This window comes from Belonocnema kinseyi, chromosome 6, assembly GCF_010883055.1.
Source record: "Belonocnema kinseyi isolate 2016_QV_RU_SX_M_011 chromosome 6, B_treatae_v1, whole genome shotgun sequence".
NCBI lineage: Eukaryota > Metazoa > Arthropoda > Insecta > Hymenoptera > Cynipidae > Belonocnema > Belonocnema kinseyi.
In genome coordinates, this window is record NC_046662.1 from 99,984,480 (window position 1) to 100,011,308 (window position 26,829).

Genomic DNA, 26,829 nt, shown 5'->3' on the forward strand with positions numbered 1-26,829 from the left:
CCTGGTGACTTTTTGATAACAGGAAAATCATCAGAGTAATGACATTTGCAAAGTACAAAAAAACGAACGAAAATGAACATTTTAAACCAAACAAGCGCACGATATGCAAAAAAGGTCAAGAGAAAAAAACTTTAACTTTTGAAAGCCCTACAACATTATCATAAGGGGTCGTGCACATAATGCGTCACGCGATTTTTAGGTATTTTTTACCCACACCTCCCCCCATGTCACACATTGTCACAAGTCTCAGACCCTACCCTCCCCCTTCGACGTCACGTCACAGATCTTTTTATAAAACATTTTTTAACGCAATAGTAGCAGCAACTACTTGTTTGTTCAGAAACACTAAACAGCGTTCTGTTGATTCTACTAAACTGCCCTCTGATGCTCCTGAGTTAAACTATAAGCTTAACCTCTCTGATCCGCTGACTGGCAGCCGATCGCTTGTGACCATGTTTGTTATATTAATTATTATGGAATATATTTTAAATGAATGCTATTGCCTTTAAAGAGCCGCTGCGATTATGCCATCATCTTCTTGGAAAACACGGATTGACACCTAAATTTGAATTAGGCCATGGTTACAACCTGTAGTGTGTAAACCAAAAAATTAGAATGTTCAGACCTTATAATTCTAATTTGTAATGAATTTTATATTTAATTTTAGTTTTGTTTGATTTTTATTTAAGTTTCATTTTTAATTCTAATTTTACCGTCAAAAAGTGACTTTTACATGAATAAGTTTTTTGAAAATTCACACATTAAATTTTTGAAACAAATATGAATAATACATTTAGTTATATGAAATATTTTATTTTCATACTTCTGGTGTAAACCGAAAAATTATAATGTGTCGCACCATAAAATTCTAATTTGTATGTGCTCAAGAATCCATTCCTGGTTTTTCAAGTTGCTGACAACTAGTCTCGATAGGCGAATGGTTAGGCTCGCTGATTAGCGTGCGTTAGGTTATATGTTCGAATCCCCCCCGTTGCGTACGAAATTTTAATTGTTATTTAAGCGTTAAAAATTGCAATGTACCAATTAATCATAAGTCGATGCATGTATATCTTGAAAAAATTCATGTATTATGTGCAATTGTATATTTTTAATGATTCTTTTTCTACATTTTAAGCGCGATTTTACCTCTGAACTTGGTAACGAGCTTCAACATTGCAGCTATCACAAATATGTTGACGACTTTAAGCTTTACCTTTCCGGGCCAATTGCAAATCTTAAGAGCTTACTTCAGAGGGTACAGGCGGATAATGATCTGGTAGTGCAGTGGGCCTCCACAAGTGGCCTTACTCTCAACCCTGCTAAAACAATGGCTATAATCTACGAAGGAATAATAAGGAGATCTAATTCCATTTCCCCACTTAAAAATAGAAACATTACCGTAAATGCTATGCACATTACATGAAGATCTTAAACATTCGTGCGCAGGCGCGCAGTTATCCTCTTCCAATATATGGAAAAGTGTACGAGTGAGAAAGTTTGTCAAATTGACGTAAATAAAGAGGTTCTGATCGTTTGTTTTGATGCAAGTGGCAACAATTTTTTGTTCTAAGCCATGAGGTGTCAAGTTACACGCCGAAGAAGGCGAATACACTTCGCTTTTTTAAAGCCCTCACTGTCAACTATGAAATTTAAAAAAATCTATTTCTAAATTTTAATCCGAAATCTTAACAAAGGACCCTTGAGTGTCAGTTACTCCATTGATATAGCCTATCTGCTTGTTATTTATGATCGAATTCTTATTTCAATTTCAGCCTCTCTGCTTGCTATTTATGATCGTATTTTTATTTCAATTTCGGAAAGGACACTTTAAAGCCTTTAAGAGATTTAAACCAGCTACCTGAACCTTTAAATATACCTACCTGTGTGCCTGCGGAGAATTTCTCAGAGCTTCTCAGAGCCTTGACAATCTTTAGCATATACTCAGAGATTTCTATCGGTAGGGCGCTTCATTATAATATCACATTATTTGCAATGATCCCTGCTGATTAAACTGTATACATGCTTATAAATACGTAATTAACGAATTTCTAAACTGAGTCACCTCATAGTTACTTTTAATGAAATTATAATATTTTTCATGTTTAAGTTTCGAAAAACTGTAAACTTTTCAATCAAGTTATATTACTTCCATTGTTTCTTTATCTTAATAAAAATTTAAAAGGTACTTACCTATACTTTTCCTTCTCAAAATCAGTTCACACATTTTGCAAACAAGAACCGAAAATATTGTTTATATATTTATTGCGTGTATCTTTCGTATGCTGATCAGCAAAAGAACATAACCACTCTAACTTACGTCAGTTTGACAAACTTTCTCACTCGCACACTTTTCCATGTACAAGAAGAGGACAACTGCGCACCTGCGCACGAAAATTTAAGATCTTCCTGTATTGTGCCTACCACTTACGGTAACGTTTCTATTGTCAGTTTCAAATGACTTCCCACTGGCAGTTGGGTCTCCTTATGATTCCTTCATTCTATAATCATAGGACTTTCTTCCTATCCATCACTTGAAACAATAGCAACCCTACCCCCTCTTTTGATCGATGGACCTATCATCCCATTTGTAGAATTAGTTAAGGATTTGGGATATATTCTCAATCGCACTCTTATTTGGAAAGAACAAGTAGCGGATATTTCAAGGAAAACATTTAGACTCTTCCAACAACTTAACAGGAATAAAGAATCACTTCCTACTTCAACGCGTATCATCCTAGTTAAAAGCCTTGTCCTTTCTTTCGCTTACTACGGCTGTGTAGTTTACGACGAGAATACTGATGAGCTAAATGCTAAGCTTGAGCGCACGTTTAATGCTTGCAATCGGATCATCTATAACATCCCCAAAAGTGAACATATTACTCAATATAGAGAAAGAGCAGGACTTCTTAAGGTCGCCAGAAAAAGATAATTCTTTGTGGGTAATTTTCTTTATAACCTATTCAGTAATGAAGCTCCGCACTATCCACTTAACCTTTTCCATTTTATTGACAAAGATCAACCAACGCATTACAAACTCCGTGAAAGTAAAAAAGTACTACAAATTCAGCCACACCGTACGTTTAAAATGCAAAGGACTTTTATTATTCGTGGTGCTTGCCTTTGGAACAAACTACCTATAATAATTAGAACTTTACCTTCTCAATATCACTTTAGAAAACTACTATTTGGTTACTTATTTAATACATCAAATCCTACCCTTGAAATTATACATTAGTAAAACTTAAATCCGTAAATTACAATATATATGAGTGTATTCATGAATGTATTTACTTATAAGTATGTATATTTGCGTATGTATATTTATATTATTTTTATGTTAATGGCCTGCATCTAATTATGTACATAATATTTTATTTCTTCACTTTTGTCAAAAACTTATTTTTGATTTAAATCGTCAAATAGATCGCTGTCCTATTTTAACTGTAACATATATCACCTGTTCCTTATAGGGCTAATTAGCCCAAGGAACTTTTCACAAATAAATACAAAATACAAATACAAATAATCACTGAAGAGTAGCATCTACTGCGTACTCAGTCGCATATACGATTCTTTTTCAGTAGAACGCACTCATCTTCAGTATGTTCGACTGAACAGGAATCGTATGTGCAACTGCGTGCATAGTAGAAGCTACTCTTCAGCGACTAGCGGAATCGATTAAACACGCGTACAGTACATTCTATAATAGTTTAGTTCCGTGTAATACTTTGGTGATTTTAAATATTATGTCAAATAGTAGGGCAATCCACAAAAAATATATGTCCACGAAATTTGAAACGATCTCGGTAATATGTAGAAAAATTTACAACGCGGAAAAAATTTGTGTCGTAACGCAGAAGGCAGACCCCCCCCCCCCCCTCCCTACATATCACACCTCGTAACAATTTTCAGAATCCCACACTCTCCTAAACAGGGTGAAAGATTATATACAAGACCCCTAAAAGCTTTTTGATTTTTCATAAGAAATCGAACATTTACATTTTGAGCGCACCAAAAGAAATTAAATGGAAAAATTCAATTTTTCCTAGGACTTTGTCTAGGGCACGCGGCTGTTGGTTCTCCAACTTTGCGCTCGATAATATATTTATTTCGCGCTTCTCGCTCGAAAATGTATTTACCTCGCACTACGTGCTCGATCTTTCAATTTCCCTCACATGCGTGCAAATTTTTTTGTTTAATTTAGAACTAAATCATTGATAACTGTACTGTCGTGATTGTGAAGTCCACCTTGTTAATTCTCCTCCTACTTTAAAGAACACATTTTCATCATATGGCTCTTGCTTCTTACTCGATTTTGTCGAAAATGTGAACTTTTACATTAGGTCAAAAATTGAGCACATGGTGCGAGTTTCACGATAAGAATGTGTACCTCAAAGCCTACAGAGCTTTAAGAAACGTAATCTTTAACCATGCTTAATTAAGTAGAACATTCAGAATATGAAGATCCATATAAATATTGTGATCTAAAAGATATATTTTTGATGAAGTTTTAATTCAAGCATTCCAAATGCAAGGAATAAATATCCTAGTGTGAAGCGCGTGATTCAACCGATGCGCGCTCTAGGCGGGCCCAAACCCGCAAACCGCGCGCGCAGAGCCCGATGATAATTTTCCTATGAAGCGGTTAGATTTTTAAGATTAAAACCAAAACAACGCATCCTATCAAGAAATGATTTATAACCAATTTGTAACCTATTTTGGATGAACTTTTGTTTATTTGTTTTCGTAGCTTGCGCCCTTTGTACAAAAATTACATTTCTTCAATTTTAATGTTTGTAATTAATCTTTTTTCGTATCTTGCATAGTTTAACGGTAAAATGGAATTTTTTATTTTTCGTTATTTATCTTACGATCGAAATTTGAATTTTGGATTTTTCACGAAAAAAAAATTTCTTTGCGATAATCTTGTAGGGCTTTCAAAAAGCAATGTTTTTGTTCTCTTTACTTTTCTTAATATCAAACGTTGTATGGCTTGAAATGTTAATTTTCGTTTGTTTTTTAGATTTTGAAAATTCTAAAACTATTAACTTTCCATTCATCGAAAAAAGTCATAAGGATAAATTGTTCGGTTTTCAGAGTAATACAAATAGCCGTACATATAATTTTCAAATCTTGCAAAAAAGTCATCCCAAAAATTTTGAAATTTCTCTAACTTTTTGTATTTTCATCCAAAATGTCTGGCTAACAAACTTGACCCTCAAGTTTTCGACGCTAAAAAAGTGTGTGAAAGGCCAATATGCTAGATTAATTTTTGGAAAAGTTATGCGCATACATGCAGGCTTATAGGTTCAATATTACGATAAAATTGGATAATCGGTTAGAAGGTTTTCTCTAAATTATTGAGGAGATATCCCGAACAGATTTTTTAAATAAGGGTGGTATTTTTGGTTCAATCAAATAATTTTTTGATATTAATCTACCCTTATTTTTATAGGTTACATTGTTCTATAAACAAGACTCTCGTTTCTTTGAGTCAAACATTTGGTTCATAGAATCAACTAGTATTTTTTCATCTTTGTAGCATGCTCATTCTGAATAATATATTGCACCTCAGGACCGAAGAAATATTTAGTCCCATTGAAGAACCATTTATTTTTCAAAGAAATATTTCGTATTTACAATATGCTTCTCCAAAGCAAGTAATCACATCTTTTAATTTAAGCAAATCTTTTACAGCTTTCTTTCGCTTAATTAATATTTCACTCACAGAAATATTTATTCACTTTCTTAAATAATTTCACATTTTTCTTTATAATAAAACCATTTCTTTCATTTGAGGAATTATATGATTGGACGAGCTTAGAACGAACATTAATTTGAATCAAATCAACTTTCTTTTATTCAAACTTTTTCTTTTAGTGTACTTCTCATTTGGCCTTTTTGTTTCTTGAAGTGTTATTTTTCCTTGAAGTTTTGGGAAATTTTTCGTCAAATTCTCTTGGTAAAAACAATATGACGAATAAATAAAGTTGTAAAATTTCACATTAAATTGGTCCGTATTTCAGGCGGGTTGTTCAAGATATATTCGAACGGGGTACATAATACGCTTGGTAAAAATTTTGTACATAATTTGATGCTAGAAGATACAGGGTAATCGGCAGCCCGAACATTCTTTTCAAATCCGTAGTAGAAATTAGAGGCTCGGATAATACTGCGGATATGGCAGCGAGGGTAACGAGCTTCCTGCCAGATTATCTGCCACCCTCAATGGTAGTAGAGGGGTCGTTGGCAGCAGTATGCTTTGCTACTCTCTCCGCGGAAAATATTGATCTCTCTCTTTCTCTCCCATTCCATCTCATTCTATCCTTTCTGTCCAGCATTAACAAGAGCATTACGCTAGCCCCTTTTAAAAGATCGCACTTCTGACTTCAATGGATCGTGTAATCGGATTAGGATCAACACAATGCGTCCACCGAGAATATGAACGTTCTACGACGATTCCATCTGGTGAATTTTCCAGGTTCTGATCGCATATCTATATACGAGTATAGGATAGGTACTTGTCCTCATGATCGTGTTCTGGCGCGAGCGAGTCGAACCGCAACGATCGAAATCTCGTGAATCCCATCTTCATCTCGTTACAATCGTATAATCTGAAAAGGGTTGGGTTTTCAGAGTGTGTAACTGTGCGTATGTATGAAGGCTCCATTCTTCCTCATGTTATCCCCTCATATGTTTACTCTCGCGCAAATTAAACCATTAGGAAAACAAACTCCTGCCGATCCATGGAGCGGATGGGGTACTCTTAAGAGCACCTATTCAGATCCGTTAGTTTGCTGGTAAGTTTTAGTATATACTAGGCAAATGTGGAAAGTAAAGTAGATAATTTTGTTATTGCGTTTGGTACATGTATATTCAAAACTGCACAAAAAGTATCCATCTGTAACAGGGAGATTTGGAGAGGTAGTGAATTACATTTCACGCCGTGATAGTGATGACAATACTCGACAATAAAAACATAAAAACTCATCATTTGCATTTGGGGTTTGATACCTGATTTAAAATTTTTTAAGTATATTTCAATGGAAAGAATTCTTTTAATCGGGTGCAAAATCTCGAATATAAGTTACGCTTTTTCTTGTTTTACACGGCAGAATAGTTCGACACTGGAAAATTAGCAGAGATAATACTAGGAGTAAATTTCTTTAAAGATAATTTTGTATTTGTATCTGATGCTATAAGAAGAAGATAAAAATTACCCTTAGTAGCACGTTAACTTTATGCTATTGACTGTTAGCATGAATAAAGAGTAAATCTTACCGTAACTTGGGAGTAAATGTAATTGTACGCAGGCACAAAGAATTGTCTACAGTTTCTTAGTTTTTTTATTTGGAAAGTAATGTGCTTCTTTATTCTTACACCTTAATTCCACATACATACCTGGAATTTCAAAAATAGTGCTTTAGACTACAACAACCCAACATAGCGTTAACAATTACTGATATGATGCGAATAGCAAGTGTCAGTCGCTGTCCTTAAAACGGTAAACGGTAAAACGATTCAAAACGGTTGTTTTCTCTTTATTGGTGCTGTTTTGGCTGTAAACATGTGATGTGCTGCTGTTTGCAAGCAGGCGATGTGAATTTACTCAGGCCTTTGAATTAACATAATTAAAAATTACCCATGTGTTGTAATTTTCGTTGCAAGTAATCTTTACTCCGAAATGCGGGTAAAGACTACACTTAGTTTTTTGTTCTGTCAGAATGCAGTTTAACTATGCGGAGAAAGCTGCTAGAAGATCATTAATCGTTTTTGGTTATAGTATTAAATCATTTAAATCGATTTCAGAGCAGTCAAACCGTGCAACTTTTATTTTCACTAATGAGTTTATTGGCAAAAATTAAGAACTCAACAGGGTCGAAAATAGAGGAACGTGTCACAGGTTAATACTTTTTTGTATAATGCAAACATTAAAGGCCATGTAAATAGTCGGAACATTCCGATTATAAAGCTGAGGCCAAACGACTAAGCCATTTTGTCTAGCTTTTTGCACACATAATCTGAAGGATACAAGATTTTTTAAAAAAGGCCGTTTTTCGAGGGAAAAAAAAATATTTTTTATGCAATGTTTGATTTAAGAAAATAAGCCTTATTAGCGGTATCACAAGAATATGGCCACTGCGGTACTTGGAGTGTTTGACTATTATAATCCTAGAATGGACAAAGTAAAAGAGTATTCTACACTACTTGTTGTTTTCGTAACTTATCATGCATTTATCGGCCATAACGCGATTAGGTGTTCTGATGTTTGGTGAAACTAACGAAAAATCGATAAACCAGTATATTTCCCTGCATTGTAAGTACATCGATGCCATGAAAAGTTTCCAAGTCGAGTGGAAATCTCTTTTTAAATACAGAGAATAAAATCAGAGCACTCCTCACACGATTTACTCATCGCCGATATTAATTATGCAGGTAAATAGTCACCCTCTATGGCCAAAACGCTGATTCATTCATACCGAACCAACGTAACTGTATAATTTTTTTTATTTTGATAAGGTCTTTTGTTTCTTGACCAGGGTGAGTTAAGAGAGAGTAGATCTTATTGTTTTCGTTTTACTGGTCACTTTTAATAGTTTTATTAGGATAAGGTTTTCATGCTTCGATGACGGACCTCTTCCGTATATAATTTAAGATTTTTAGAATCATCCCTGTAGGATATGACTAAAAAACTTTTTTTTGTTTTGTTAAAATGCAGGTATAAATATAAAATTTAGTAAATAGAAATTATTCTTTTAAAGTGAAATAACCTTGCCAACTACGAACAGTGTGTAAAAACCTCTCATAATGACCAGGGAACTGCCAAAAGGTAGAAACAGCCATGCTGAATAATTCACATTTAGAAGACGTTTTTTAACATCCTTATTTGTCCCCCTCATTGTCATTTTAAGAAAAATTTAATTATAGAACAACTGCTTGGGCCAATATGTATTTGCTGTTACGACAGTTTGAGAAGAAGAGAGTCTAAACTGAAATGGAGTCACATGACCAACGACGAAGACGCGCGTAAATTTGAATATTTGAAGTTGAATATCTGTTATTAGTGAGAGCGATGACATTGTGATATATATGAATAATTGTAAGATATTCAGTATCAGACCTTTTCTTAATACTGTTACTATTTTTAACAATGTGGAACATTTCCTTAAAATTACGTTTTTTACCATTTTTTTCTGTACTTAAAATTCAGGCATTAATATATCTACTTGTTTGTTTCATATAGGCAAAACCGCATTCGCAAGGAATGTAAGTAGAAGTAGGATCTTCATTCTCAGAAAAACATTTAAATCAAATTTTTAAAGTGAAAACCACTCTAACATGAGACGAACTATATACATATTTTAAGCTTTAGAGAGCTCATTAACTATTATTTTGACTACATAATATCTTCTTAAGTGTGGGCAGATTTTTCTTCTCAAACTTTTATCCTATTATTATTATATTTTTTTATGAATTTTTGTGGATAATTATTATATCTTATTGATTCATGTACAATTTTTAATTTTTTCATTATAGCCATTGTGAAATCATAGCCCCAACGTGTAATGCAAGATTCTGAAACCTCGAAACGTTGGAAGATGCAAGGTTCTGACATACCAAATTCTTTCGACTTCATAAAGTATTCTTCTACATATTGATATGTGTACGGAAAAGCTCGCGAAAAAGTGAAAGTTTTAAACTTTTACCGAAGACGTTTACACATAAAACTGCCTTGGGTCGTAGTTTAGGATGCACGTGATGTTTTTTTTAATGAGAGTAAGAAGTGAATGTCTGATCGCATCGACCAGAGCTAGTATCTTTCCTGTACCAATCATTAATTAATGTATAGTCAGTCAGAATGATAGTGATGTCAAGAAAATTGATCTGATTATTGAAAACGTCGATGATGTAGACTCTTCCACCTTTTTTTCTCGCATCACGATGTCAGGTCGAATGGCCCGGATGTAATGATCCGTTTGGATAGTAACGTTTCAATATAAGATGTAATCTTCGCTTTACAAAATGGGCATTGGAATGTCTCTATAGAAAGGCATCCATTCTTTAAAGAGTCCTAGGTTTAGGGCAAGTTATTGATGTATAATGCCCACTACATGATTATGTCTGTGCATATATTCTCTCTGCGCCGTTACGCGACAGCCATCAATAATGTGCTTGATGGATTCGTTGGTATCTCCACATAATCAGCACCGGTCAACCACGTCTTGATGAAATACGTGTTTGCGATAATTCCTGGTGCTGACAACCTTGTCCTGTATTGCAATGACGAATCCTTCCGTCTCTGGATATAGAACACCCTTTCTTAGTCAAATATTAGATGCCTCACTATGCACATTCATTTTGATCTAACGTGTTGGGGTGCTCGCCATGGATGGCTTTCTGCCTCCATTGTATTTCTAATTTTTCTATGATTTCTGTCCTGATATTTAAGGCCCCATCTGAGGACAAATTTAAGGGCGTATGTTCAATATCCGCTTGACAGATGGTACTGTAAATCGCAACATTTCGTTCGCTGTTAAAATAGTCTCGCAACTGTATAACTTGTGACTCACGCAGTTTTTTGAAATCTACAACGCCCCTATCACCTGAATGTCGTGGTAGAACTACCCTTTCAACCGATGAATTTGTATGGTCCATTCGTTGCTTCGTCATTTCTACGCAAACAATCCTGTTGAACTTTTCAAGGTCAGCGTTAGACCATTTTGTGAGCCCGAAGGAGTACGTGAGGACAGGGATGGCATATGTGTTGATAGGCTTGCCTTAACTATCGTATGTTGAATACCCTTAGATTCAAGAGTACACAGATATTTATATGATTCGTCTGCAGCCATTGCCTTGATGTCATTTTCGAACTCGTTCTCTAACACTGCGGTCCATAATTCCGCTCTGATTAAATGCATTGTTCTATATTTATCTAGTCCGAACTCCATGTGGATATCATTGGAAAACTGCTTTGTGACATCGATCAGTTGCTGCAGTTTCTGGCCTGAACTAGCGTACAGCTTCGGGTCATCCATGTAAAGAAGATGGGTCACTTGATGACCATCCTCATTATTAGGAATTCTTAACCCATGAGACATGTTGTTTAGTGTTTTGCTCAATAGATTCAACGCTAAACAGACCCATAGTGCGCTGAAGGAGTCTCCTTGAAAAATACCCGTCGTAAAGCTTATTAATCTAGTTATCCTTGGTTGTACATGATCAAAATACTTGATTCTTGTACCCAAGAGCCTCATCGCATGGCTTAGAAAGTCGATAATGCGTGGGCAGATTTTGTACAGTTTTAATACTTCAAGCAAATAGTCATGCAGCATGACAGGAAACGCTTGCTTGTAGTCAATGTATGCCTTGTGTACGTTCCTTTGATGCTTACGATCTTGAGTCATGGTAAAAGCGTCTATAGTGACTAGATCTTTACAGCCTCATGAGTTTTTACAACATCCTTTTTGTTCTTCTGTAAGAATATCATTCGCGTCGCAATGAGAATATACCTTATCTGCAATGATAGCTGTAAGACATTTATAAATTGTTGGAAGACAGGCTATCGGTCGAAAGTCAGATGGATTTTGAGCGTCTGGTTTTTTTCGTATCACATACGTAGTACCTTGGAGCATAAAACCTGGCATCAGATCTGGGTGTTCAATGATCTTCTGAAAACACCTTGCCAACGCAAGACGCACACTCGTCAGGTACTTGTACCAGAAGTTGTGCACCATGTCCGGACCTGGAGCTTTCCAATTACTTGCCCTTTTCAAGACCGCTGAAGCATCCAAAGCTGTGATGTTTGTCAGATGCATTTCAGGGATATTGCTTGCCCTTGCTTCCTACAGTTTGAACCATGCAGTGTCCAAATTGCATCTGTTCATTTTTCCCCAAACACCCCACCAGTAGTTAGTCATATCTTCCAATTGAGGGACTTCGGTGCCTTGGTGGTTATTTGGCTTTACTATCAGTTCACGATAGAACCTTCTTTCATCTGTCTGTAAGTTTTGATTTTGTTGCCTTTGTGCATTACTTTTCTTGTTAAGGCAGTCTGGCAGTAAGAACATCAAGTCTCTGTCGCTGAGAGTCTAAAATTTCATCCAATATTGCTGGTGTTAATGTCTCGATATGCCAAGGGTGGATGATTTTAGTAACATGGTTCATCAGCTTTCTGGTTCTATTTCTTTTTTTATACTGAGTTAATCGACCCAATTTGCACATTACTTTGCTGACATTCATATCCAACCTGATCTTCCATGGTGGATCTCAATCCCTTGCTGGGACAAAAACTGCTTTTGCAGGCCTATTTTTCCGGCCCAACGTTCTAACGGTTGCCACTCCTGCACAGTATACAAGAGTTTGTACCTCTGACGCAGTTTGTGCTACGTTCAAATACGTAGGTAAAACCTTTTTGTCGAGATGTGATATTAGTGCACGCAGATCATTTGTGATATTCATTTTGGGCAGAGAATGCCTTAGTGTTGGTTCTACATATCTGAACTCTAGTAAAGCATGACCAAAATTCCTTTCCAGGTGCTGTAGTTTTTCTGAGATTTCCGTATCCACATCATCGTTAGTAATATCAATCAAGTCTTCGTTATCCATATCTTCCAAGGCGAGCTCATCAATAGGAAGCTGCCGTTCCACTTCCATTTTGATAGCAGCTATTTCAACAGCCAAAAGCAGTCTGTTTACAGATATTGAGCGTTTTTGATCTGCCAGATTCTTCTAATTTATTTTTGTAGCTAGCTCTGGGTATTTAAATAAGAAGAGTCTATGATGTTCTCCCCTCACACTTTGCCCACATTTCTCTGCCAAAAAATAAAGGCGCATAATATCTCTGTTCATATGGTTTGTCCATTTTCGTCGCTTTTTTGGTTGGTGAACCTCTGCTTCTGCCTCTGGTTGTATAGAGCCATCCACCTCTTGAGGATGTGGTGGTGTTGGATCATCAATAGGTTGAGGAAGATCATCAATTGCTCCTGCTTGACCATTTGACGCAGCTTTCTCTAACCGATGTTCATTGCCGTCGTTTTTCCACGCCAAATCAACCTGTTGTTTAATCTCTATTGCTCGGTCTTCTGTAATATGTAGATTAGTCCTGATGTCCTTCACCTTAGAGATAAGATCTCTTAATGCGACTTTTTGTATATTAGGATACTTTGCAGCAAATTTTGTTCTTAAATTGTATCCTTTTTCCATTTTTGTTTCAAACTTCGCACTTTCGTAATAGAGACGCACTAATTCCTCTTTCATTGTGACATCTCAATTGATGCTCGCCCACGGTATTTCTGTCAAGGTGGTTAGCTGCAAATAGCTAGCGGTAGCCAAAGCATCCTCAGCAGGCACAGTTGATGTTCCACTGCTTACCGTTTGTCGCAGATGTTCTTGCTGGTGACAAGCGTTTCAAAATCTTTAATATATTCTCAATTTTTCATTAATGGGTTTTGGTGTTCTACTTAGTCCCTCTCCTCTTCGATATCAGCCTGTTTGGCATGAGAAACCCTGTCAGTAGCAATGCTACCGTCAACATTGCCGTCAAAGTCATGAGAGGAGAGCTCAAACCCTACCGCGACATTAACGCGAAACACCTTCGGAAGGGTTATTATGTGTTTTTATTAAACTTTTACTTGGATAAACCCAGTTATACATCATAGCCACGGACTAAGTCAAGTAACTGATGAAATTAGAATGTTATAAGTTAATTTAAATAATTTAATACGATGGTTGAAACCTCCTGCAATAATGTTGTAGGTATACAATTGCGAGCGGCCACGAGCGTCGGAGGTGACAACAGTCACCGTTAAGTACACCGTTAAGTCATTTCCCTTTCGGGATACGCGTGACTCACTCGGTGGGGAAGGGTGTAGTGTGAGGAAGGTATATACAATTTTTAGATTGATCTAGAATTCTCGTGTTATTTGTTTAAATAAACCGTTCGTTCCGCAACATTGCTCCGATTCAGGTTGCTAATCAATCTCTCTAGCAATCACTCCAAGTGAAGATGCTCACAAAGTTGTCATGTCAGGTTCCCCGCTTGGGTCCATTAGTGTATAAGGTCTTTTATTTCAGGCGACATTCACTCTACTGACACTCTTCTTATTAACTATTTTCCGCCATACTTTTCTGTGCTTACATACTTCTTTAGCTTCTTTTACGACCATGCATTTTTTCATGCCGGCTATCGTGTTTCTGTGGCTTCTTATGTCTCTTTTAACTAGGGTCTTATTCACACATTCAGTCAATTTCGTTAATTTTAATCTTATCTTTTTCATGATGGGTCCATATGTCGCTACTGCATAGTACTTTCGGTACAAATATAGAATTAGTTATTGCCATTTTAGCTTTATTTGATGTATTTTTACTTCTGCTAAAGGGCCCTGCTCTGCCAATAAGCTTCTTACCTTCATTTATGCATCTATCTAACTCCTTATTTATCTTCCCGTCCCTAGTGAATAAGCTAATAAGGTATAGGAACTCATCAACTTGTTCAATTCTCTCATGATTTAAAACAATATTGCATAGTGTTTTCTAAATTTTTCCTTCAAACACTATAGTTTCTGTTTTATTTGCGTTAATTTTGAGGCCCATGCTCTTCCTATTTGCATTCAGTTTATTCAACATTCATTGCAAGTCTTCGATTGACTTTGCCATAACAACCTTATCGTCTGCGAACGCTCACCCACGTACCCTAATTGCTTCAAGATCAACACCTTTTTCGTCGAGAAGAGCCATTCTTAAGCAATTGTCTATGAATAATATATAACCGTGAAGACATAACGCATGCTTGTCTAACTCCTTGAATAATATCGAAACATTCACTTAATTTCCCATTTACCCTTACACTCGCTTTGCTGTCTGTATATATTGTTTTTATAGTTTATAGGATCCATCCATTGACTCCGTACTCTTTCAAGACTTCCCAAAATTTTCTTCCTGGCATAAACGCACTTTGGACCCCACAAATCTTTTCTTCTGTTATTTTTATTACCCTACGTATAAGTATTTTTGAATATATTATATTTACGGTACTTAATAAGCTGATCCCTCTGTAATGATTGCAGTCGCTTTTATCTCCCTTTCTTTTGAATATTGGTACGATAATCGCTTTTTTCAAATCGCCTTGACGTCTAAAGCGTCTAGTATCCCGTCTGCACCATACAGCATTTCTCCATTATTAATTCTCATGTTGGCAAATTTTGTACTTTTATTTCCCTTTATTTTTTTATAAAGCAGTGTCTTGCTTCCTTCAAAGTCGTTTTGTATTTTCTTCTTTTCTTCTGCTCTAATTTTATCTTTACTCGCCTTAATTAATTGTTTGAGTATCCTCTTTTTATGTCTGTAATCATTTATATGTCTATTTCTTTCCTCATCGCCGAGACCTGCGATGTTCGAAGTTCTCATGTACGCTTCTTTCTTTGCTTTTTGGGCAGCCTGAATTTCATCATTACACCATGCATCACCGGACATTCTTTCTACAGCCGCGCTGTCAGACACTTCGTTCGCACACCTAACAATGAATCCTGGAACTTAGTCCATGCCCCTTCTATATCTTTGTTGTTTACAAGCGCCTCTCAGGTTGCTTTATCTATGCTTTCAATCATATTATTTTGGAGCCGGAAAAAAACCTTCAGATTTACTTTCTAGTAGGTATATATTTTGGTTGTTTAACCTGGTGAGCCCATACCTCTTTCGATACCATGAGTTAACATTTTGGAACACATACTGATCGTAGATAGATTTTGAGTTAGAGAAAAATCTTGAAGTCCTTATGATAAGATGCAGGTCGTTATCATTCCCAAAACTGGTATAACATAATTTAAAGACATTTTCGAACATTTTGGACGATTTTTTTATCAGAAAAAAACTTCAACAAACGAAAGAAAAGCTGCCAGAGCTGTCAATTCACATATCGCTAGCTTTCGCCATTTTGTATAACTCGCTGTACGACCGCGCATGCGCCTCCATTTTGTTTCTACCCTATAATGTTGGACCTGGTACCCTAACGCCACTGTTCTACTGCGTGGTTCAACATTATATTCAATCCGCATGCAGTAGAACAAGCTCACTTTGTACGGGCACCACAGAAAATACATCTTCCTCGGAAAACTTTTGTTTTACGGGTAATTTTTGTTTCCTGTGGACATTTCCTTGCGGACGCCATATCTAAATCGTGCACTAGGTGCTTCAAAAACGAAATACAGTAGGGCCCCAAAGTACTGGTAAAACCAAACTTCTCCAAGAAGATGTAATTTATACACCTACTGTGCGGATCAAATTTCGGTACTTCGAGGTCACAATATCCAACCGGTAAACAACACGTATAAATTGAATATCCTCTGGGGAAGTTCGGAAGATGTGTTTTATGCAACTGGTGCACGGATTAGAGGTTCTGAGATTTTCGCGCACGGCTCTCGATCAATTCCCGTTAGACCCCTGAGAAATTTCCATTCTTTTTCCGTGAAATTTTAGCCAATACGTTGGAAAATTGTCACATAGGGAATTAAAATAAGTCACGAGTACGTACAAGTTCAGAAATCTGCATGCGCACTCACCGGCTCTGCACTGCACTCACTATGCCTTGAATGTCGTTTGCGGATTTTTTTTTGTATCTAGAGTTGACTCTCGATAACTTTACAGTGTCAGCAATATTGCGTATTTCTTGTGTTGGATTTGATACCCGAAAAGTCGGATAGTACATTTTACAATCAAAATTTTTTCAATAACCAATTATTTATTGCAAAATCCAAAAGAGCACATTGTATTACGCATTAATGAAAATGTGTTTCTACACTAAAGTTCTTTGGGAGAACGGTTTTTCTTGAAGACCTCCTTTCAACTCAGACAGCATTTACATGCCATTTGACTTACAGACTAGATTTTACTATTTTCAGTTTGCAATGGAGGGACCAGCAAGCAATGTATTATTATAGCCACTTACCAATTTCGGTAGAAGAAAATTCTAAAGTTCTTGCATTAATATCTACAGAAGATTGCAATATTTGCGAAGGACTATAGTAACGTCGAAAGAGATCGGCGCACTGATTTAGTAAGTGACTTAGTAAAAATTGGTGCAGTCAGATCAGCAGACGAAAAAAAATAAACCCAACAATCACCGCCGCGTTGAAGGTTACGACACACGTATCCTTTACACGAGCATATGATGTAAATACACACATTTATTATGGTATGTTGAACTCTTTCGCACTATTATATTTATTTAAATTGCAATTGTACAGTACAAATGATTATATATAGTTTATACATTATTATATACATGCAGGAATATTATATTACAAGCTGAAACAGAAAAATATGATTAAAATAAAGCTAGTGGGAATCGAACACGGCTCTCCAACGCGGCAGAACGGCGATATTCCATTCTGCTAAACTAGATTATGAGATCCAGAAATTTATAGCCCTATATCTTAACGTAACTTTTCGAATTATCAGAATTTATTGTAATAAGGATCTTTGCATCAAACCAAATTGAGTGATTGATAAATTTAAGGAATTTTAGCAGAGCGTTGGTCGGCTGACATGGTTTACGCTCGTTTGTACTCGATCCAACGCTAGGCTCGCTTGCAAGTCACTTACTAATATTCGAAAGCGATCTTCCGAATTTGTCCTACTCCATAATACAAAAAATAGAAAGTGTCATATTATAATTCATATTCCTACAGACAATAGCAATTCCTCTTACAAATTTAGTCTTTTATGTTATTTTAGGTACTTATTACTTCTACTCTTTTTGTATAATTTAATTATGTCTCTACTAATTTATCCTATCTAGGATTTTACTATAAAGAAATACTAAGACTTCGTATTATCAATAGGAAAATTTCATATAAAAATAGCATAGCTTACGATTATTGTATTAAAATATACGAATTATCGCCTTAGTTACTCGATTGTAACCTAATTTAATCATTTTTCCAGTACAAAGTTTCTCAGTGTAGAGTTTCATTTTAATATAATAATTAATCCGTTTCAAATATACTTGTCTTTACTCACAATCTTCATAGAATCCTGATTTTTAATATTGTCATGACATGATTTGCACAATTCAGCAACCTCTAGTGGTGCTTGGAGATTAAAATGTATCCACTCATAAGTGGTATACAAGCGATGGTCATTATTTTAAAGGGAGAATATTTGCGCAAATCCTTGATTGTCTTCACGTGCGCCCTTAATGTTCTATTCTCGCAACTATTAGTTTCTGATATTAAATATGTGGTTTGTGTTCGTTTACATATTTTAATTTGACCATAATTTTTACATGTTTCTGAAATTGCTCTATCCGTAGGTATGTATGTAGTGTGCCCCTTATCTCATAAACAGGTATTCGTAGTCTGAGATTATGTCAAGGAAAATCCAACTCATTTTGTAGGAAATTGGTATTAGGTATTCAATTTATCAGAGTTCAGTTTCTGGGATATGAATGTGGATGAAATAAACAAATCGATTCTTTGTGATAAACACGTTGGCTGTCGAGTCGTCGAAGATATTATGGAAGTTTGTCTGTTTTTATAGTCCAGTCATCTGGCCGGAAAAATAGGGCGAAGATGGTCAATTCTGAGGCATTCATTTTTTTCTCTTAAGTAATTTATTTGTAGATGCATAATATGGGGTCAGGTTCTGTGAACATTATTTCGTTCCGGAACACGGAAATTTTTGGAAAAAGGTGCAAAATATCACATTCCATTGGATTAGTGTTTTCCTGTGCTTTTGAAAGGTAACAGCGTTCTTTAGGCAGTTAAAGCAGATACAATTCTGAGTAAAACTAAAAAAAAGAACGTTGTTCTATCACCAATTATTTCAGAGTTACGGCTATTAAAAAACTACTAACTATAATAGATCTCGAGTTAGCGCTTGCCAAAAGTGACCATTTTGACCTGAATTTACAGGTAAATTCCTCGAATTCAGTTTTTTGTGAATAGCTCGTTTCGGGGTTGTCACAGAAGAAAGTTCCTAGAGAATGAATACAAGAGGACCTAATTCTGCGTTAGTTAAAAAAATAAGAACATTTTTCCAATCCCGACAGTTCACGACACCAACACGACTTTCGTATTTTTCGTCAAAAAAGATTAAAAAAATAGGCATACATGAAAGATCATTACTCGTGACCTATGGGGTGCAGGAACTTTTTATTTTTTCATAACTTACGCAGAATCAAGTTCTCTTTGATTTATTCTCTAGGAACTTTCGTCTGTGACAACCCCGAAACGAGCTATCCACAAAAAACTGACCTCTCGGAATTTACTTGTAAATTCAGATCGAAATGAGTCACCTTTGGCAGGTGCTAACTCGCGATCTATTATAGTTAGGACAATGTTCTTTTTTGAAAAAACAGGTATTTCCGTCTACTTTAATTTATCTGTTAACCATTTTTAGATCTGGCCATCAGGATCCGCGTTACAGAGAAACAAAAAATATATGATTTTTGGCAAAAAATTGGAAAAAATCGGGATTTTTTGAAAGGCCGTAACTCCGAAACTATTTAACACTTTTACTTCTCAAATGCACAAGAAAGCACCTATCCGATGGAATGTGATATATTGGACCTTTTCCCAAAAAATTCCGTGTTCTGGGATGAAATCATGTTCATACAACCTGACCCCATATTATGCACCCATAAATGAAGTAATAAAGAGAAAAATGACTGCCCCAGAAATTAACATCTTAAAGTACCAGATGACTGGACTATAAAGGGATGGTGCATTTGGCGTTGAACTTTTTTCGATTTCTTTCATCTCAAGAATCAGTATTGCTGGTGTTTGGTGCTGAGGATAAACTATCCCGTTTTTCCGTAATTTCTCATGCTTTTAGTAACTTAATTTATTTACACAATTTATCAACTATCATTATACAAACCATAATTTGGTTTGAGATGGCTACATTTTGAGTGTTTCTGTTGGTTCTGTTAACTAGTTGATTGAGACAATTATTACTTTCTCGACTGTGAGGTTCAAGTGTTTTGTAATCGTTAGATGCTTAATTTAATAATACTTTTATTATACTTTTATTCAGTTAGTTTGGTTAAAAATACTTTGTGACAGGATTTTTTTGTCATTGAACAGTTTGTCTAGCTCTTTTTTTAATATGTTTCATATGGTTGTCATGTAGAGTTCCAAAGAGTGTTTAAGATACATCGCCTATGAAATTATAAAACCCTCTTTTACATCGCGTTCTGCGCAGAAGTTGAATTAAAAGATTTCTCTGCTTCCTTGGACGCTGGATTCTTGACTTTATTAAGTTCAGCTCGAACTGTTCTAAAGAGTAATAACATTTATATGAAGCAGCTGCGAAAACGTGTTACAATAACTCATATCGCTCGCCTAGTTCGTCGTTCTCTACTCCAAGTATAATTGTATAAGTATCCCAGGTATTGTGATAGAGTTGAGTCTGCCCTAATTCTTCAAAGTAGAAAGTTATCCCGCCCAGGTCAGTTGTGATGACACCCGAGATAATCTTCAATGTCTATAACAAGATTAGGGCTATCATTTCAATGATCATTTGTAATAGGGCATCAGTTGATTCGCATGTATTCTAGATAGTTGTTCGTTAAACAGGATTGTGTAGTTATGTATTGTTTTCGTGTCTCCTGTAACTACTTCTGGGCCTTCCGAGGAGAGAGAAACTTTGTTCTCTGGATGGTTATTAATAAACTCGACTAGATCCCGGGGCTCGAAAATACCTTGTGGTATAGAGATTTTTGTATCTTGCAACTTCTTTTATTTGATTTGTATCTTTATTTTCTCCTTTGCTCTTTGGAGATAATGTCCATGCTTTCTTTTCGATAGATTAAGTAATTCTTCATTCCTGAAATTTACCATGGTGCTTTTTTTGGGCCGTCCCTAACCTATGTTTCATCGATAGCCACAATTCGCAAGAGGAATCCATCGCTTTCAGCTAAAAATCTTTGCTTCAGCGATGTTGCAATGTCCACGCGAGGATGTACCTCGCGCGTTACAGTACCCGAGGTACCAACATAAGCCATCTTTCACACCCGTTGTTTCAAGAAACTATGCACCAACAAATGAATCAAAGCATGTGTCAACTCCTCACAATTTTCTCTATTACTGACGTAAATATAATATACGTTGCTTCATTCAGTTCACGGCGTTGCCACATTGTGCATTTCTTTTGAAATAACCCTCGTAAGCTACCCAAGTGCGACGTCACATACGGCCCAACATTGGTCCATAGTCGGCAAAAATATTGCCGATGTTTGGCTGCCATTATCGCGCCAATGACGGAATGATAACTGTGGCCTGCACTTGGCAGACAAGGCTTGGCTGCCAATGTCGGCCCAACACTGGGTACCAGTATTGGACCAAACCTGCCTGCCATCACCGCGCCATTGCTGGATTGATAACTATGGCCTTGAATTGGCAGCCCAACACTGGGTACCAATGCTGCTGTAGTCTGAGGTCTAAGGATATGACAAAAAAGATATTTAAAAAATAAATATTAATTTATTGCGAGTACTGTGAATATAAATGTTAATGGTCCTGTCTAGATTGAATACATATATTACATTTTGAACATTATATTACAAATAAAATTTCTAACGCTACGGGGTATCGAACCTACATCTATATACCTAAATCTATGGTCTAGCAGTCGGGAGTGCTAAACACTGCGCTAAACCGACAAGTTGAAACTCTGTGAAAAAGCCATCGTCATAAGCTGCAGTTCAGAAAAGTTAAAGAACCAAATTTTAAGCTCTCTTGTTCTAAATATTTATTATTATGCCAGTCTTTGGCTGATCCTCGTGAAACATGGTTCCCCGCACTAAAAGTGAGACTTGGCGCAATAAAGTGCCGACACTGGGCCAAGCATCGACGGAGGATCATCAAATAAAAAATAGCCAATATAGCCTGCCAGCACTGGCTCAACACTAGGCCGATTAAAATGCAGATATTGGCCCAATAACTTTAGCCGACCTTTGTCTGCCGAAATTGTACCAACACTGGGCCGTGTATTCAGCTCCAAAACTCGCACTTGGGTATGTATGAATTATAAATACGGCAAACAATTTAATTATTCATAAATTAATAATTTATTAAGTATTTTCAGCAAATATAAATTTCAGGAGTAAAAATAAAATTTATAAATATAAGAAATATAATTTATTTATATAATGCTACTATATAATAATTATAATTATTATATCTATATATTACAAACGAAGAATATGATAAATCATAAAATATTATTTTCTATTACAATTAAATAACGAACTCTTAAATGTAATATTTTTTATAACAATTAGACTTTGTAACAAAGCTAAAAAATTTAACATTTGTATAGTAATTAAAAAGACCATTAACGAATATTTTTTATCTTTGGCAACACTGAAATTAATCGAAAATTATTTTTCGGAGTGGTATAATAAATCCATGTCGAAATTAAAGATTTTTCAATACTTCAGACGTGCCAGAAAATAATCTAGAAGATTGGGAAGGCGTCAAGAAATAATTGATGAATTTTCTAAAATGTTTCCTAGTTTTCGAATATTTCTTATTTATTTGAAACCTCTTAAATTCCTGACAATATTTTTAACTGACTGGAATTTTTCTCAAAATTTTCAAAAATCATTCAAAATTTTTAAAAAAGTCTTTATAATCTTTTCAATTTTTGCAGAAATTTTAAGAAAATTGGTTTATTCTCTTGAAAAATTTTCAAATAATTTCAAAGCTTATAAAGTTTAGTTTTGAAATCTTTAAAAATGTGTACATATTCCTTTTTTTTAGGTTTAGAATTCATTTTGAATCTCTTCAATTCAGCTAAATATTTTTTGAATTTACTCGATTTTTTATTCCCTTGAAAACTTTCCAAATGGTTTTAAAGCTCCTAAAGTTTAATTTTGAAATCCATAAAAATCTTCATCTCTAGAAATCTTTTAAAGTTTAGAAAGAATTTTGAATCTCTTCAATTCTGCTAAATATTTTTTTAATTAACTCGATTTTTTATTTTTATTTTTTTTTGTAATTTGTACCAAATTGGAACATTTTGCTTTAAAATCTTCTAACCTCTTTTACAAAAGTGCAGGAAATCGTTTGATATATTTAAAAATTAAAATATATTTATATATTTAAAAAAATTTTTTAATTTTGCACACGAATATAAGGAAACTGTTTTTTTAATCTTGTTGGAGCTTCTAAACCTTCTAATCCCTAAAAATGATTAAAATATTTCCTGAACTATTTATTAAGTCTGAAAAATTCAAAAAATTGCGTTAAAATCTTTCAGATTCTTCTTTCGCAATTTTTGAAATCTTTTTAAATATTTTTTAAATAATCTCTTAAATTTAATTTTTCAAAATAAACAATTATTTTAATTTTTTCCTAGGAATCTGAAAAAAATGTCCTTAATTTTTGTGAAACTTTACAAAAAATTTTTTTAAATCTTTACAGGTTTTAATTCTTTTTTTATCCTTTCGAAACATCTGAATATCTTTTATACTTACTCAATTTTTTCTAAAATTATGTAATATGGCAAAATTGCCCAATTTTCTTTAAATCGTTTACTCTTCTTAAAAATTGTCGGAAATAATTTATCAATATTTTTAACTCTTTGTTTAATTTTCTCTTCAAATTCCTTACAAAACAATTATTTAAAAGTTTCCCATGAATATAAAGAACTTTTTTTCATTCTCCAAAAGACTCTGACAGAATTCAGTTTACTTAATTATTTATTTTAATTTTTCCTAGGAACCTGAAAAAATGTCTTTCATATTCGTGAAACTTTACGAAATTCTTAAAAAATCTTTACAGGTTTTAATTAAATTTTTATCGTTTCAAAATTTCTGAATATCTCTTAAACTTACTCAATTTTGTTCTAAAATTATGCAATATGACAAAATTTCAAAATTTGCTTTAAATCTTCTACGCTTTTTAAAAATTGTACAAAATTTTTTTTCCTATTTTTAACTCTTTTTTTAATTTTCTCTTCAAATTCCTTACAAAACAATTATTTAAAAATTTCCCATGAATATAAAGAATTTTTTTTCATTCTCCAAAACACTCTGAGAAAATTCAGTTTACTTAATGATTTATTTTAATTTTTTCTAGGAAACTGAAAAAAATGTCTTTCATTTTTGTGAAACTTTACAAAATTCTTAAAAAATATTTGCAGGTTTTAATTATTTTTTTATCGTTTTAAAACTTCTGAATTTCTCTTAAACTTGCTCAATTTTGTTCTAAAATTGTGTAATATGGCAAAATTGCAAAATTTTGCTTCAAATTTTTTACACTTTTTAAAAATTGTAGGAAATAATTTTTAAATATTTTGAACTCTTTTTTTATTTTCTCTTGAAATTCCTTACAAAACAATTATTTCAAATTTTTCCATGAATATTAGGAACTTTTTTTCATTCTCCAAAACGCTCTGAGAAAATTCAGTTTACCTAGAAACTTTGTAAATCCTACAAATTTAAAACAATTGTCTCAATGTCTTCCATATTGTTTTACCCCACATTTAGAAATCTTCCAAACTTAATATTATCTTTTAAAATAAAACCTAAATCATTTCTAGTAAACTCTTTCATAAATATTAAAAAGCTTCAAACATTTTTATTCGGGACTTCCGTGTTCTCTGAATTTTCTTTTCTAACCTGATTTTCTCCCTGCGGGGCGATACACATCGGTATAATTAATGGAATTAATTGATTTAAAAAAAAAACGAAAAAACACTATTAGAAAAATCCACTGTGTCATTTTTACTATAATTACATAAATAAACCGTTTTCTTCATACATTTTTAAGAGTTTGTTACGGCTCTACATGACAAAAGACATAACCGTCAAAAACAACTAAAACAAAGTGACTACTAGCGCCGCCGCATGGCTGTTATCAACACATGGACCATTTTAAACACTCGGTGACAGGAGGCTGAAAAAAGTAAACACTTTTTTTAGTTTTGAATTTGTTAAGATTAATGCATTCCATCCGCTACCCAAAGTTTCCAATCGGATTTACATAAAGGAAAAACACATTTGTGTTCATTTGTTCCAAAGAACTAAAATTGTTTTCATAAAATGTATGACACAGTTCACTGAGTTAAAGCCTGCCTTTGAAAGTATCGGACCGTAGATCAGATATGGACCAATATTTTGTTGTACAAACTGACAACTAGAAATAAATATTTCTTTCTTCATTTCTACTCTCTCGACACTTTCATTTTTATTTATAAGAATGTTAAACTGCGCCATTTTCATAAAATATAACATTACCTTCCTATAAGTATAAAGGGAGTGTTTTTGGACTTCTCATATTTTCTTATACTTTCTTAAAACGAACACTTCACCTTATGTTTGGAAGGCTTTTGATGTGCCCGTGTATCATTTTAAAGTAACGCAGCCCTTTTCTAATGATGTTTGATGAATAGCAAAGCAGTTTGTTTTATGCATGTCTGTAGTTGGAACAAAAAATTGTTCAGCTATGTTCCCGAGTCGAAATATAAGTCCTCTTTTTATTCTTTTGAATTCTCTAGCCTCGCAGACCACACGAGGATCTGATAAGGAATAATTCAATATAATACAAGTACTATTTAACTACTCCAATGTGCACAAATTTTCATTTTTGCATGTTTGGAGCTCTTAAAACGGACTTGATGAAACACTTATTAGATTTTCGTAGATTCTCTATTTAGTGCTTCTTACATAGTTTAATATGAATGCGTTATCGCATGTGCGAATTGACCTCGCTCGGCCCAAGGTCGTCGGGCGGTTGGTCCAACTTTGTGCACGACTGGTCGCGCCAACCAGATAAATGATAACGGTCAACCGCTTTTGGCTTCTCCACGTCGGCTCGACATTTGGTCTCATATATTATGGGCCATCTATTAAGATGATGCCGGCCCAACCTTCAACATAAATAATTTTAAAAAATCTACCCGCGTCGCGGGCACATTCTCATCGCGCGCTACGCGCGCGGCTCGCTTCGCTCGTAAGTTTGAGCGCGCCTGGGGCGCGCGACCATTGAATCTCGTGCTCGATAAAGGATTACCTCGCCCCTCTGCGCTCGAACATAATTACGCCTCGCGCTTCGCGCTCGGATATTTATTCTTTGCATTTGGAATGCTTTAAAAAAACTTTATCAAAAAGATCTCTTTTAGATGTCAGTATTTATATGCGTCTTAATATTCTGAATTGTCTACTTAATTAAGTATAGTCAAAAATTCAGTTTCTCAAAGCTCTGTACGCTTTGAAGTACACATTCTCATCGTGACACTCGCGCTGCGCGCTCGATTTCCGACAGACATTTGAAAACAGGTTTTGTTGGATTTTTTTCTCGTAACTTTCGTCGTTTTCCACACATTTTTTTTTTCAACGTTATTTTTCACGAATAAAACAAAAAGTACGCGTCCTATCAAGAAGTGATTCTAAACGAAATTGTGGATCTTTTTCGGGATGACTATTTTTTTTCATTCATATTTTTTCGTATCCTACATAGTTTGTCCACAAAATGGAATTTTTTATTTTCCATTATTTTTTGTGCACTCAAAATTTGAATTTTTGATTTTTGAAGAAAATCCAAAAATTGGTTATGATAATCTCGTAGGGCTTTCAAAAATGAATGTTTTTCTTTTTTTGACTTTTTTTCATATCATGCGTTTTTCGGCTTTAAATTTTGATTTTCGGTCGATTAAAAAAATTTTGAAAACGCTATAACTCTGAGAATTTTCTTTTTATCGAAAAAAGTTGTAATGATAAATTGTTTTTTTCTTTTTAATACTATAAATATCCGTACATAGAATTTTCAAATTCAGAAAAAAGTGGTCTCAAAAATTTTCAAAATGCGCTCACTTTTTGAATTTTTA